The following is a 15673-nucleotide window of genomic DNA, read 5'->3' as shown; positions in this document are numbered from 1 at the left end:
TTCTTATCTCTGCATGAACATGACATCCATTCAATTGACTTATCAATCTACTTTCCCCAGGGATAACATAAGAATGTATACAGACTACAGCAGAATCAGATCTGGCCTTTTGAGTATGAAGGCTCTTGCTAATACAAATCATGATGGTGTGCTGGGGAAAGGACTGGGAATAGGGCATGGCTGGACTTTTTCAATCAAACCTGGTAAGGGATGTTATAAACAAAAGAGGAATCCACTAGAACATGTACAGTCTTGTTTTATATAGTGCCATAATTGTAACAGTTGAGTTTAGATACTCAGCTTATTTTGTATCTTTATTTCTCACCTAAATGCACATACTTAATGCTGCAGCTATAACTTACTGTGTAGCAGAGATCCCATCAGAATTGAAATCTCAGTGCCAGTCACCTGCTTCATTCATTTCTTGCTGTGAGCCTAATGAGAAAACAGCCAGAGCTACCCTGAGGAACTGAGAGAAGAAATATCACTTTTCCAGAGGTACCAGGAAATTCAAACTGTTCTGAACATGGGAGACAGTAAGAGCAGCTGAACCATCAAAAATATCATTGTGAAATAAATAATCATCTCATTCTCAGTATGAGGGACTTGAATTGTGCATGTCAGAGCCACGGGAAGAGAAAAAGGGAACTGGGCAAAAACTTACTCAAAGCCTGGTGAAGCGAATTAAAGTTTATCTAACGGCTTCAACGGAAATTCCATTGCAACCATTTTATTCACACTTTCCCTTGAGAGCAAAATTCTCTTAGAATGCCCAAATAAAGTACACCCTCAAGGTTTTTTACTGACTCCTAAATGTCAGGCAGAATTGCCGTCCAAAAGATAAACGGTGCCACGGACGATCATTTGAAGAATCTGTGGTATCAAACATCATCTTTATGTAGGGTGGTGGACATTAAGATAATGGCAAGCTTCAGTTGAGGTACGAGAGCGAGGCAGCAGTTCTGATTGCTCAGTGGATGCCTGTTCCCTTTGAATACTTCTGTGGTTTGTGAATTCAATAGAAAACATTGTGGGAAGAGGTGGTTGCAAACTTATTTTACAATAATAAAAACTGATTTATAATCATAATATCAATCAAGTTAAAATCCTAATCATAAGAACTAATTTATAATAATAAAACAAATGGGATGATGTTTACCTGTAGCTTTTGTAGAGCATTTGAACCTTGGTAAAAGCTTTAAGCATTTTTGATCAGAACTCAGTTGCTTTTGGTCAAGCACAAAATACTATGAGATAAAAAAATTGGCCTATATTTTTGTGGTAAAGCCATTTTCATACTGTCACAGAAAATTAGGGATAAATTGCTCTGTGTTTATGAGTAGTTATTCTTCGTACTTCACATACTCTAGGGTTGTTTGGAATGTTTTATTCTGAAACAACATTGCCACATGCTTTCTACAAATACGTTATTGAGAGTTCTCTACTGGTTCTCCACATATGCCAAAAAACTGGGTCATAACAGAACTCTCTGAATATTGACAACATTAAAGAAACACTTTCTGATTCAAATCTGGGGAAGTGCGGGGAAAAAATGAAATTAGGATTTTCTATATTTTGACCGTTAGCAAAGTACTGAGATTTTCAATATTTAGTTGCAGTTAGTCTAGATTATCTGTGTGTGTCCCTTCCAACAGAAATCTATTCTATTCTATTCCATTCCTACTGATATATGTGAATATTGGTTTAACGTGGGAGGCACTCAGACACTAGAGAGACTGGTGGCAGCATGAGGTGCCAGGACAGCAACTGTAGCACAGCTGATTTCAGAGATTCTTGAAGAAAGCATTTTTCATATCCTATCAGTGCCATGGTTCCCATGTCAGCAGTATCGAGCTTGATCAAAAGCCATCATGTTGATTAATGTAAAAACACAAAGAAGGACTTTCAGTCCTACAGAAGAACATTAGCAGCAAGAGCTGTCTGATTAGGCAACATGTAGAAGTTCAGTGATTTCATTATTAATTTTAATGAGCAAACGACATGGCAAATATAAAAAGTAATTTGATTGTATTTACCAGAAAATTATCTCAAAAGAAAAAGAGTAACAACTGGTTGTTCCACTGCAGGGAGAAAGGAGTACCCCTGAGCATGGGAATCCTCACGAAAACAACATTCATCCTGGCATTGCTCCCAGGCAGAGCAAGCAAGCTGTGTAACTGATCAGATTTGTAATATAAAAATGATTATCTGTGCTGCTAAAAGCCTGGTGGGTGATAAAATATATGTATTGCTCCTCCCCTACCTGCAGCTTCATCTCAGCTATTACAAAACATTGCTTTTTTACTATTGTGCCCAAATCTTATGACTTTAACAACAGGCATTGAACCAGGTTGGCTGCTGGCATTAAACCCAGCTTTAAGATGGTTTTTGTCTGGTTGTTTTCATGCTCACTTACCCTACGGTGGGTATAGATGTAGGTCATTCTGTTCTGCAAACCCTTCGTTTTGGCACCATGGGCCCCTATATATGTACAAAGATTTCTCTTCACTACAAGACCAGGATGCAACTAATATAAGATACAATTAATCTCTTTACAAAGAGCAGAGGCTGTGTTGTGTAGATATGGACTTAACTGCCTAGTTTCTAAGGAAAATTTATATCTCTTGCCCTTGGTAGGTTTAAGAGGTAGGAAATTGCACAAAGGCTGGAGAAAGAGAAAAGGAAAACCAGACCTTAGTTATTTTGAGGCCATTTATCATTTCTTCTCTACACAGTTTTTTTGTCCCACATGGGCTGCAGCTTCTAACACATTGTCTAAGATGAGGAAGCACTGAGTGACACTTCATCAGGTTAGAATGACCAAGACACAGGGAGGGATAAGGATTTTTGCACTTGCATCACACAGGAGAAAAGGAAACAACATTTTTGCTTCACTTTCACACACTGTAGGATGTCAGGCTGTACTTCATTTTAGGATATTCAGTGGCAGAATTGAGTGCAGAGGTAATGATGCCTCAGTGGGAGATGTACCTGAATGAAGGAAGAATGAAAACTGACTGGAGACACCAGGGTATATGTAAGAGAGAGCCCAGACTGTAGGTGTGGGTATGCAGAGATGAAGAAGAGGATGAGAGGTTTTCTCTCTTCCCAAATGCATCACGTAGCACTAGGATATCCTAGGATGCACCAAATAAAAAAGTTTCTTCTTGTGCCACCAGAGGTTCCCACTAGCATTGCTTGGTATTGATGCAGCTGCCATGTGCCTGTCCCTTCAGCATCTGAAAAAAATGAAGATGTTTTTGAAAAGACAAGTCAAAGGCATGCCTTGGATGGAGAACAAGTTTTCTCCTTCACCTTGAAATGTGAAGGAGGTAGGTAATCTCCATCTGAGGTTTGCCATGATTTTTATCAAATATCTGCTATCTTTAGCAAGTACTTTGCCTAATTTCCAAAATACTAAACATGAAAGAATGATGAGAACAACAAATTTGACTGCTTTCTTGCCAGATATCTCAATGCATTTGGGTTTTTCCCCACTATCATTTTGATAGGAACCGGACTGCACAGGTTTAGCAGGCAGAGGCATGACAGCCAGGCCTCCAGAACTGTATGTGCTCACACAATGGAGAGCCTGGATACTCCTTTCAGCACATTTCAGTTTAGCTGTGTTCTGCTGCCGTTAATTCTTTGCTGTTTCCTACCATGGTGACACAAAAGTCACATCCCCAGAAAGAGGGTTTGAAAGAATTGTTTAAAAAGTGACAGTCTCCAGGTAGCCATGGGGAAATTTTAATTTTTCTTTTCTGGCAGTTTCCACCTGAGAACATGAATACACTTCTTGAGTTTTTCCTCAGGTATTATGGTGCCTGAGGCAGGGAGATCTCACAGTCCTTCCCTCCTTGCACGTGGTAGTACTGGCTTTCAGCCCAGACCTAGTGTTGAGTATTTCTGTGCACTGCAATCCCACTTGGAGCAGGTCCCAGGAGGAGAACACTTCTCTCCACTGCCTGCTTCTTCAACCACATGCTGAGCAACTGGGAGCCCTTTCCCCCCACACTTAGCAGGGGTGAGCTTACAAAACCGAGGGCCAGAAATTGGAGTCTTAATGCCTGATTTCCCCAAAGGCCATCCCAGCTCTCTGTCATGCCCCATTGCAAGATCACTGCTTCACTGTGCGCTTTTGCAGTGCCGTCCCTGATGCCTCCAGAAAACATTGTGATAAACATATACAAAAAGAGCTTGTTATTTCACACCTGAAAGTCATCACAAATGGTGTCTGGCTTTCAATTTTTTTTGCTATCTTGCTGTAGATATATTGTGAGGAAAAGCTTTCTTCAAGCATTCACATTAAATCCATTTCTTAAAGGAAAATAGCTCATTTATGCTGCACAAGATAGAGGCATATAGAGAACAACTGCATTCTGCCTTTTGAGGCACCTTGTATTTTTTGACAGCCTTAGCCCACAGCCTTTGATTAGATAAAGGCCTTAATATTGCATTACAGCAGAATTACCTATATTATGGCAGCTGCTTGTTGCAATTGTGTTGACATGGCTGGCTTCTTGTGGGAATGTATTTTGGTCTTTCTAATCTCTTTAGCATCAGCAGCAGGACATTTTATTTGCAATTGATTTTTAAATTTAGGAGTAATTGAAGTTTAAGTGCAGTTACCTTCTTGCAACAGGGACAGGTTGATACTGTTTAAATCCTAATTATGCACTGATTAAAAGTGATTGCGGTGCCAAAGTGAGCAAGGGCTACAATTTATTTCATTCTTAAAGGCTCAGCATAGAGAATTAATTGTATTTCCAGGAAAACAGATCAACATAAAGAGGAAGCAATTAAGAGTTCATTGTTGAATCATAAATTTCCCAGTAATTTTTGGAAAGTAGACAAGGACTTAACTTTGAAAGCAGATCTTGTTGACAACGAGAATTAGTCATTTAATAGTTTTGGTATTTGATGATACAAGCTTTACCTACCATCACTCATACTAAGTTTTTCTGAAACTGGTAAGGCAAAGATGGGCTTATTGTCATAAACTAGTCTTGTAGTGATCTGGTGTTTGCTTTGTTTTCAAATTTAATAATGAAATGACAGCCTGCAAGTTGTTCTCATGTAATAAGTAGGATAAACAAAACCAGTCACACTTTTCCTATGAGCAGGAGTCACTTCATAAGCACCATAAAAAATAAGAAAGCAAGAGAGAAACCAGAGCAGAAAAAATACACTTCTACAACAGTGATAGGGCAAAACCTGGAGTTTGAACAGCTTAGAGCTGGGAGTTCCTGATCTGGGTTTTATGACTGTCAATTATCTGAGACCTGTCTAAATGATTCCATATTTTGGGAAACAGTCCAGACCTGTGCCTGTGTACAGTATTACTTTTATTATTTATTTAGACCATTTATTTATGTTTGTATAGTGGGCTCTGCTGTCACATCTGATTTCTCAGTGATGGAATATCAGCATTCCCAGTGAAGTGCAAAGGCAGTACATGCCAGAATCACAGTGGAAGTTTAAAGTTTTTTTTTCATCCGGGCTGTAGGGTTTTCTTTCCTTTCTTTCTCTATAGAAATCAGTTGATTTCTGAATTCATACCAGTCTGTTATTAGCAGGAGAAATTTTAGTCGCAGAGAACAGAAATAACAAACAGAAGTTGCCACTCTGCACTGGCTCAGCTCAGTGCTGTTCAGACAAATGCCTCACATCAGTGCTGCATTGCTAATGCTGGTCCTCCAGGAGACAGAGAGCTCCATTTCTTTTATGAGACCTTGGGAAATCTCTCAGTATTTAGGTGACAACAGTGCAGAGAACAGTGACGTCACTGTGTGAGGATTCATTCTGCTGACAATTAGTGCTAAACCATGTCAACATTACCCAGAACTTCAGGAAGACACATACACAGTTTGTTTACAGGCTTCTTCTTTGAGGATATTAAGTTGTATGGGGTGATTCCAATCTGTAGAGCAGCTTTTCACTGGGAGATCGCTGTGGTACAGGAACTGAATGAATTCTGAAGTCTTCTTCATATCACTTTAATGATGGATGTGGTCAATTCACTCAGTCCTTTCCCATTTTTGTGACCACAGAAAAACACCAGTTCACGTGAAGATTAAGTTTGTTTTAAGCCTGACTCCTTATGAAAGCAAGGCTCATAAGAGCCTTGTGTCACCCAACAACTTTTGAACCCTTTCAGCCAATGTCTCTGCAGGGTAGCAGAAGAGCTGAGTTGCCAAAATAATTTAGTTCCTACACAGTTTGCCAGTTCAGCTAAAACAGCAGCCCAAATTTCATCAACACAATTTTTTCTGCTATAAGGAAAAAAACCAGAAAAACAGCAGAGGAGAATTTTACCATTGCATAAGAAGAATGTAGAAAATCTAGGTTTTGTTCACTTTTAATGCATTTGGTGGGAGATGTATATCCTTAACAAAGCAGACATACAGAAACCTGTATTCTTTTTATCTCAGGCTTGTCAACTAGCAGTGAAATTAAACACCGGGGTTCAAGTCAGAAGAAAAAATTTAAATTATGGATTAAGGAAAAGCTTGACTCATAGTAATAATGTGAAAAGCAGTCATCAAAAAGTGTGTAGCTTAAATGGAAAGATTAGATTTAGTGGAGTGAATGCATAGCAATTCCACTGAAATGAAAACGGATCCAAAATGGAACAGCTAAATAACACTTAAATAGTCCTTCAAGAAGCCACTGTTGTTTTGGGTGATTCTCTTGAAGTCAGTGAAACCACTGTTAATTCTGAATTCTGGTCATGAGTTTAGGTAGCAATTTCTGTCTCCTTAGTGACATTCTATTGTGGTTGAAACATAAACAACTTCCATGGCTCTACTCAATACATGTTTACTGTTTCTAGTAGAATGATTTCTCCCAAACCTTTCTTGAAGCACAATGATCACCTAGGGAGCTCTGAGCACAGTCCATCCTGGGCATTGGCTCAGGATATTACAAAATAAAAATGACTTTGCTATAAATCCTTTTATGTGCATTGGTTTCTCAATTACGTGATTTATGGGACATTTCAGGCTCAATTGCTGCATTTGAGAAGATGAGGGAAAAGAACATGACTAACACAGGGTGGCGTGTAAGCCTAAACTTCTTTAGGGAATGCTGCTCCAGAGGTCACTGAAATAAATAGACATTTTTTGAACTGTCTGCAGGGGGGGTTGAGTCAGGCTCCGAGGACATTTACAGGTTTCAGAGTATTGAATTAGAATTATGGAATTGTTAATGGGTAATATATGCATAATAACATAATGATGGTTAGAATTCAATATTGGAGGTTTGCCTTATGCAGAAGTCATAGACACATGCTACTCCTGGAATTTAATGTAGAGTTAATGTAAAAAAACCCCAGAGCTAATGTTTTTCTGTGCTCCATGAATCAAGAGGTTTCTAAGACTAATCAAAACCTTTCACACACTGTTTATTCGCATGTTGCAAGTGGATCAAAAGTTTGAAAGTACACCTCTGAAGTTGTTATGTTTTCCTGAATATTTTACAGTTTATAAATAAGACCTTTACTTTGTAAGCAACTTCTGGGTGGGAAAAAAAAATCCATTTCCCATAAAGGATTCACAAGAAGAGCTGTATGTTCAGAATGTACTTTCTATTTATTTCACCTCACATGGTCGTCTGACTGACTTCCTTTTCAGGAAGGAGGATAACTGAAAACATATGCTTGGTTATTCAATATTTTCTTTAACTTCTTGAATTTCAGTAATAAGTAGATAAACTTGACTCAACCTAACCTAAGGATGGATAAAGACTTTTGATACAGCTGGGAAACTTCGCACAGCTTCAGAGCTAGCAGAATGAGACAAAGGAGCTGTTTCCCACATCTCTGTCTGCATTAGCTTTTTCCCCTGACTTGTACCTGGAATATTATGAAGTATCCAGCAAACATGGCTAAATCTATTAAAAAGAATGATCTGAGGTCATGGTGCAGCCCAATATAATTTTGTGATGAAGCAGATTCTCTTTACATTCAGTCATGGGCACTGACCTGGCATTCCAGTGGAGGGGTTCAGGCTGATGCCCTTTTGCAATCATCCTTCTTATTCAACAGTCTTTGTTTCTGTTTGGAGAATGTGCCTCTTGTTAAAATGTTTGAGTAACCAAGTGTAGCCTCCTTGAATATTGCAACTCACCCATCAAGTGTTTGCAGAACACTTGTAGGTTTCCCAAGACTTTCCTGAATTGATGGTGGTCTCCCATGATTTCCAGGAAAAATCCATATAACCATAAGAAGTCAGATACATTGGACTTACAAGGACAGAGTCCACCAACAGTTTTGAAATGTGAATACACATTACCAATCTGCATGGAAAATAAAACTGAACCAGCTTTTTCCTTTAACAGTGTGAGAGAATGCTCTACTGAGCCCAGATATTTTTTTATCTGAACCCATATGGGATTAAGTGAGAAAGGCAAGGTTCTGTTCTGCATTTTTAGCCTTGCAGGATAGTAGGTCTTTTATACAGAGGAATCCAAAGGCAGAGTTTGTCTCAGATGTTTTTGCATCTCTTATCTACTCCTGCAGACTTTTACTATCACTGCACAGCCCAGCTGAGCTGAGTGTATTAACCATTTATTTTTCACTTTTAAGCTGCTTATGAATGTAATGACTATTTGTCTTTCAATTTTATCTTCCTATTTCTTTTGGTAAAAAAAAAAAAAAGTTGTGATCCACTCAAAATGCTTCTTAGGAATTGTTATATCTTACACAGTTTTTGTGCCACAGGTGAATTTCATCTCCAATCCTGCAGGTGAATTTAATCGCAAATCAAATCCCTACAAATTCCTCACCAGCTGTGAGGAATTCAAACCAGTATAAAAGCCTTATAGTAAACCTAATCTAGTTTTGATCAGTGCAGACTACTTGAAGGCTATTTTCTTATGGAGGAGCAGTTTGAACAAAAATCAGTTCTGATTCAACAAGCAAAGGTAAGAGCTACGAAGAGGCTCTGTAATACATTATGGAATTAGCTGTTTAATGGCAATTTTTTTCTTAATGGTTTCAGTGGTTTACTGGGTGATTTAATCCTGTGCCTTTTGACTGACAATGATACCAATCTACAGTATAAAGAAGTCTATGGGCAATACTTTTTAGGCAATACGTACTCTTAAGCAGGTTTGTGGCTAGTTGTTGAAATTGAAACTTTGTGCTGAAGGGCTGTAGTAGATAATGAATACCACATAGTGCAAACAAGAGACTCAGTCAATGTCTTGGAGACAGTCTTCTTCTCAGTATTTTCTGAAAAGAGCATAGATTTGGAAATCTTGTTATTCTTTAATTTTGGGATTTGTGTTCAGAGTTATCCATTAACATACTTTCTTCCTGAAGTCAGTACAAAACCTTCCATAGTTCTTAGTTTCCATACATTCCTGACTATTTGCATAAACTCAGAAAGTTTCATAGGACAGTGTGTTTCATAGCAGAACAGAGCTTGGGAAAGGAAGCTTAGATAGCCACTTACTTGCTAAATCTAGCAGCAAATAAAATGAAGAATTCCAGCCCTATAATCTTTTAATTAAAACTTGGCAAATTGTTGGATATTTTTTATTATTTTGTTTCCCTATCATTTTAGCAATGCAAGAAGCAGAACACTTTAATGATAAAAGTGGCTTAATAATGCAAATCTCATAGGACATGTTATTTTTAGACTAGATTTTATTACTATATCTATAAAAGAGGCAAGTCAAATATTTTGATACTTCAACCTTTAAATTAATACAGAAATAAAACCAAGTAATTTTGTTTCAAACCATTTATGAAGACTGGCTAATCTTAAGAATAACAGCGGTTCTGGACTTCAACATCAGCTTCTGAGACCACCCTTTGGAATGAAACTTTAGTCGAAATAAACAGGCAAAATTCTTTTCGTGCTTACATCCATGTATAACACTGTCATAGAGAAACTCAAAACAGTAAGTGTATGAACTGAAATTAATTTCTTAATTAGAGGGTAAAACTGGACTCTTTACTACTGCTGTTAAATGTCTGACTAAAGGATGATAACATGCTAATTATTGTACAGATGTTTTAAACACAAATTAGTTGATCTTTCAGCGCTTACTCTTCTATAGAAGGGGTCAGAAAGAGACAAAGGGAAACTACAGAGACGTGACCAGGCAATAGGTCACCTGTCAGCCTTAGGGGGGGGTTCAATCTTGATTTTTAATACTCTTTCCTCTTCCTTTTTTTTTCCCCCTCCTATTTCATGACTTCACATAGGGTTTAGTGGCTAGATACAGCCAAATGAAAAAGCCTCATTCTCCTTGTTACTCTTAGGACATCCACATGCAATTCCTGCCATGTCCCAGATGGTGCTTCCCTTATTTTGGCCTGCACGAACCTTTCTGCTTATTTGAATGCACAGGGATGTGATCAAGCATTTTGTTTCTAGCTTATATCACTCTCCCAGCCCTGATCGATCTTCAAGGATAACTATCTCCTCTTGGCTTTGCAGCACAGGGTCACCTACCAAAAACCTCATGAAAACTGGGGCTCTTCTTGGTTTGCTTTGATCACGCTGTAAACTTCCTAACAGACAACCCAAGATATAGAAGATGGGTTATTCTTAAGAAGTTATGTTACTTTACTGGTTAGGTTTAACTTCTTTTGCTTAGGCTGATTTAAAAAGAGAACACCAAGTCCCTTATCTGCTTGGAAATTATAAGGAAAATAAGCCCTCCAGTACTATGGGAAAATTTAAAATGTGAGTGAGTCACCAGTTTCTTGAACAAGAAAGTGTAAAACAATTTCAACCAGTCCTGTACTTTGGGGTTTGTGCACAGAGCAAAGTGACAGTGAGTCCCAAGGGTGGCATCAGTGGAACACATAAATAACCCAACTGCTCTCATTTGAAAGAGACATTCCAGCCCAATTAAGCCTTTGTAGTAAGGTCAGATAAACTGGTCCCTTTTGTGAAAGAAAGTGGATTTCTGTCCTTATTTTTAGTCTGTTATTGAAGCTGCCACACTAAGTACTTAAAACTAATGAGAAGGCCAGGATATTGTGTCATGTGAACCAATGGCTTCACTTTGTGTCTATCCTTATGTTATTTTCTTGGGTTTGAAGCGCTGAAAGTGGCTGCTGCTTGTTTGGTGAAAGTCCAGGGTTCTTCTGTTCATAGCAAGGTATCCAGGCTGAAGCAAATCCATACATTCCCTGGGCATATAGTGAAGGACCCTCCATGATGGTGTCTCCTCTCCTCAAATAGCCCAATCTCAGTGGCATGTAGTTTGAAAGGTTGTTTCGGCAGACGCAACCGGCTGTAATAAGCATTTTGGACACTGGAGATGAGTGAGATTATATTCTTTCTTTATCAAAAGAAGAGTAGCAGAGAGCTAGTTTGGTCCTCCAAATCACTTTGGGAAAAGATTTAGTGTTGAACAATGGAGGCTGGGAGACAAAAATGCTTAGCACCACTGACAGATCATAAAAAAAAAATCAAAAAAGCAAGAATGGTTTTCACAGAATTTTTTTTTTTTTAAACAATTCCAAAGTGGAGGGCTTTCTTTCCTCTCCATGCCCCCCCAAGAAATAACACTGCAACCAACAACCTGACAGGAAAATTTACTTTTTTCTTTTTTTTTCTTTATTAGGAAAATCCATTAAAAAAGATACATTAACATGCGAACTTACAGAACTCTTGGTCTTTGTGTGTGCTATTCTACATCATAAAAAGAGGCAGCTCACCTGTAAAAGTGTCACCTCTGTTGTAAATTTATTCTGCTATATCGTGCAAAGGTTATTATTCAGCTCATCCAAACTGTCTTCATTCATAAATCTCTGACTTGTGTTATATGAAAACTGAATATGGAAGTGACTGCATTCCTGTCAATTTTGTGAAAAGATCAAATTCCTTGCTCTAGTGCTGAGGTGAGCATCAATTATAATTCTTTGTTATTTGTGAAATTAGTTAATTCCGGAGATCAATGGACAAATATCCTTCCCAGCAAAAATCATCTAATAAAACTTGTGCTTATGGTAGGGAATATGTGCAAAAGGATTAGTGATTAATTTTGCAGGAATGCCTCTGTGCTATTCTAAGTTTCCCCTCCACATGGGGTGTTCTGAGCTGGTTGAACTAGTTTAGTCCTGAAGACCTTTCACACAGCTAAAGTCACAATGGAGCCAGTCAATTGACACAAAGGTCAGAAGATGCCATTAAAGCTGGAATTGGTTAGGAATGTCTTGGTGTGCTGGGGTTTTTGTAAGAAAATGTTTTGTGTTGTTTTTGGTCTTTTTCCCAACTTGACCTTAGATGGAGTTTCTCACTGAAACACAAGAGATTGCAAAATCGTAGAATAGTTTTGGTTGCAAGGGACCTTAAAGATCTAGTTTTAGTCCCTGGCCATGGGCAAGGCTGCCTCCTAGTAGACCTGGTTTGTCAAAGCCCCATCCAACCTGGCCTTCAACATATCCAAGGATGGACCATCCACAACTCCTCTGAAAAACCTGTGCCAGTGCTTTGTCACCATCGGAATGATGAATGTCTTCTTAATATCTGATCTAAACTTACTCTCTTTCAATTTAAAGCCATTGCCCCTTGTATGCATAGCGAAAACCATCTGCAATTTATTACCTGGAAGGATTTTAGTGTCATAACTCCGAGTACTACATAACTTTCTAAAAAGAAAATATATGAAGTACCAAAAGGAAACATTGTTGGAGTCAGACAATCTATTGCTTTTATAGTTTGTCATTTATTATAGGAAATATTCTTTTGATTCTAGACACCTCAGAGCAAAATTTGGTGATAAGAAGTTACCTGTAGAATGAGTCTGGGAGAGAACAAATATTGGGACTCAATTCATATCTTAAGCTTAATTTTTGTCTTGACCAGCTCATCTGGAATATTTTGTAGTGTAGAATGGTTCTAAGGACACAGAGAATCCATTAGCTCTTCAGTAAGCAAAGGTAAGGTTTCTTGATGCAAAGAAATCCTTTTCAGAACTAGTTTCTGTAACTTTTGCAGAACCTATATTTCTGTACTGTTGCACCCTTGTAACTTTGGAATGACCTTCTTTCCTTTGCCTTGGGGTAAATGAATTTAATCCCATTGTTTGTGTTTTTCATAGCAGTCACAGTAAGTACATCCTATCATGTGGTTTTCAAAATCTCAGGAGACTTCATTCTATCTGAATGCTTTCCATTGAACACCAAAAGTCAGAGGGAAAACATCCCTCTTTGGCAGAGCTCTGTAGATACAACAGTAAGACTATTTCTATTGCAAATACAGCAGAATCTCTTGATTCAAAGTGATGCTTTTGTGCCTGAAGCTTAGCTCTATGCAGGATGTGCTTGTGGCACAGTAACTGTGAGATGGAAAGAGGGAGAAGCAGAGGCTGAGAAGCAAGCCTTTCATCACTGAAAACCTCAAGTGGAAGGTTTCCTAATAACTCTTTAAAATAGCATCCTAAAGTAGATAGAATTCCACAGATTTGTAAACACCGAGCAAAATTTCTGTGTGTGTATTATTGGCAATTTAATGCTGGTTGCCTCTTCAAAGAGGCAACCCTGGAAGCCCTATGATTATATGACCTTTCTTTCATAGAAACCTCACGAAGTTCCCAGCCCCTATGTCTGCAGTGAAAAGCTTCCACAAGTGAAAGATTCCACAAAGTTCAGGAAACACATGTTCTCAATTTTCTATAGCTGGAGTTAACTATAGGGAAGGAAAGTCTGGCTTGGGGACTTTTAATCAGAGTAGGCAAAATAAATACAAGTAAAATTGCTGACCTGCTTTTCCAGAAGAGGAAGAAATAAGATAAGGAGACCAAGTTACTTGCTTCAATTATCCAAGAAATACTGTACCAGTGCTGTGAGCAGACTCTCTCCTTGGAGCCAGGCGAGTTTCTTGACTGCAGGATTCTCTTGTGTCAGATGTTGAGAGCAGGTGTTTAGCAGAGACAGCCCCAGCACCCCACTGTTCCATCAGCCACTCTTTTTTGGCTCTTTCAGTATTGGCTGGAGCCTCTTTACCTGCTTCTGTAGCTTCTATTACATGAGTCATGTTGGAGGGAAGAGGTGACTAGGAGATAACTTCTGATAAGTTTCTCTTTAACAGGAGAATTATAACAGGAGATTTTTAGGGGTATTTGAGGAGCAATAGGCTGCCCAAGCATTCTTCAATCAATAAGTCAAAGTTACTGGAACTCTTGTTTTTCACTGGATGCAGATATTCCACAGTCTAGTTACAGTTTGATTAATCAAGCTGGATTTCGCTGCTTTGTCTGCATCTCTCTGTTCTACCTCCTGCCCATCTCTTTTGAGCAATTTACCTTAAGATGTAAGAGAAGACTCCTTAAGAGGAGTCTTCTCTCCCTGTTTTTGTTACTTTGCTTCTCTTTAATGCAAAGGTTCCTAATGTTTTTTTATGTCCAAATTCAGACTGCCCCACAAAATATTATTTAAAACTTTGTCCTCTGGGAAAAAAACCCACAGCTATTTTTTTAATATATTTTCTGTGATATACATAGAAATAATTTTCTTACTTGCTATATCCACTAGTAACTCTGAGTAGAAAGAACACTTATCTTTTCTTAAAAGATTGCGTTGGTTATAATAAAACTCAGAATTCTCTGCAGTTTTTCTCAAGTATTTTTTGATTTGTTCTCTCTGCCTTCCCCCTCACCCAGAGCAAAGGGGAAAAGTCCACAATTTGACAGAAAGGGAACTTCAGTGAAATTGTTCACCTCCTCCAAACACTTCTTTTCTCTGTTATTACTTTTTAATACTTACCCTTTAGCACGCCTCCTTCTGTACTTTGACATTTATCTTTAATCTATGTGTAGCCATAAACATCACTTCTATGCTTAGATTGGAATCTGCCCTAATGCCCTTAAATGAGCTTGCAGAGGTGAAGAACATCAGAGGAACGTGGCAACGACATTACTTAAGAACAGGTGGTAAAAACCAAACACCATCAAAAGTGTTTTATTTCTATTTCAAATATTAAGATCTAACCCAATAGTGCCTGCATATGAATCCAAGAGGGGCTTAAACTGGAAAGACATTCAATTCATACAAATATCTTTTCATTGCAAGTAGGCAGGAAGAGATCTGCATAGCAAGATGTAAATGTCAAGAGTCTGTTTGGCTTTTCTTTCCCAGGGGTGTTGTAATGAACATGAGAGAACTATTTGGATTTCATTCTGGTCAGCTAACTTCCATCCTCATCCTCTCTAGCAGACAAAAATTGGAAAAATAAAACTAGAATAAATCTCAGGAGCTCATATAGTGCAAGTCCCCTTCTTGTCAATCAGGATCAGATGTATCTGTGACACTACAGCTTGATGCTCATCTGTTTTGCTCTGAAAGATTCTAAAATTAGCAGTTTCATTGTGGACTTTAATAGAATTAACTTTTCTCTTTTTTTTTAATAGTCTGTTGAGCATTTGGAGATAAGAATTATGTTCCTTAAACTTTTGTTTGCTCTTCCCTTTTATCCTACTGTTCTGCATGAGTAGGTCCCCTGGGATATGGATGGTTTAGGTATCACTTCTAAGTGCTCCTCTAATAGATCTGCTTGAGGATTTTGTTTTTAAACAATTTTGAAGCTTTAGCTTTGCTTTTGTTAACAAGTACAAACCACAGTTTGGAACATGTCTTGACTTTTTCCTACTAAATAGATGTGGGGGGTTTTTTTGTGTTTTGTTTTTTTTTTTTTTTTTTTTTTTTTTT

The 15673-nt window shown here is 38.2% G+C and overlaps 1 long non-coding RNA gene across 2 annotated transcripts in view; it reads left to right on the top strand.

Annotated features, from left to right (window-relative positions):
• The first annotated feature begins 3218 nt into the window (after positions 1-3218).
• The window catches only part of LOC114058416, a 64115-nt gene continuing 51660 nt past the window's right edge, over positions 3219-15673 (top strand). For both annotated transcript variants that reach the window (XR_003571448.1, XR_003571447.1), the window contains exons 1-2: positions 3219-3336; positions 12834-12907. This is a non-coding gene — a long non-coding RNA (uncharacterized LOC114058416). The remainder of the gene's footprint in view (positions 3337-12833; positions 12908-15673) is intronic.

This window comes from Empidonax traillii, unplaced genomic scaffold (assembly GCF_003031625.1).
Source record: "Empidonax traillii isolate 1590-97213 ecotype Southwest subspecies unplaced genomic scaffold, ASM303162v1 scaffold171:size1303362, whole genome shotgun sequence".
Taxonomy (NCBI): Eukaryota; Metazoa; Chordata; class Aves; order Passeriformes; family Tyrannidae; genus Empidonax; species Empidonax traillii.
This window is presented reverse-complemented; position numbering and strand designations above follow the sequence as displayed.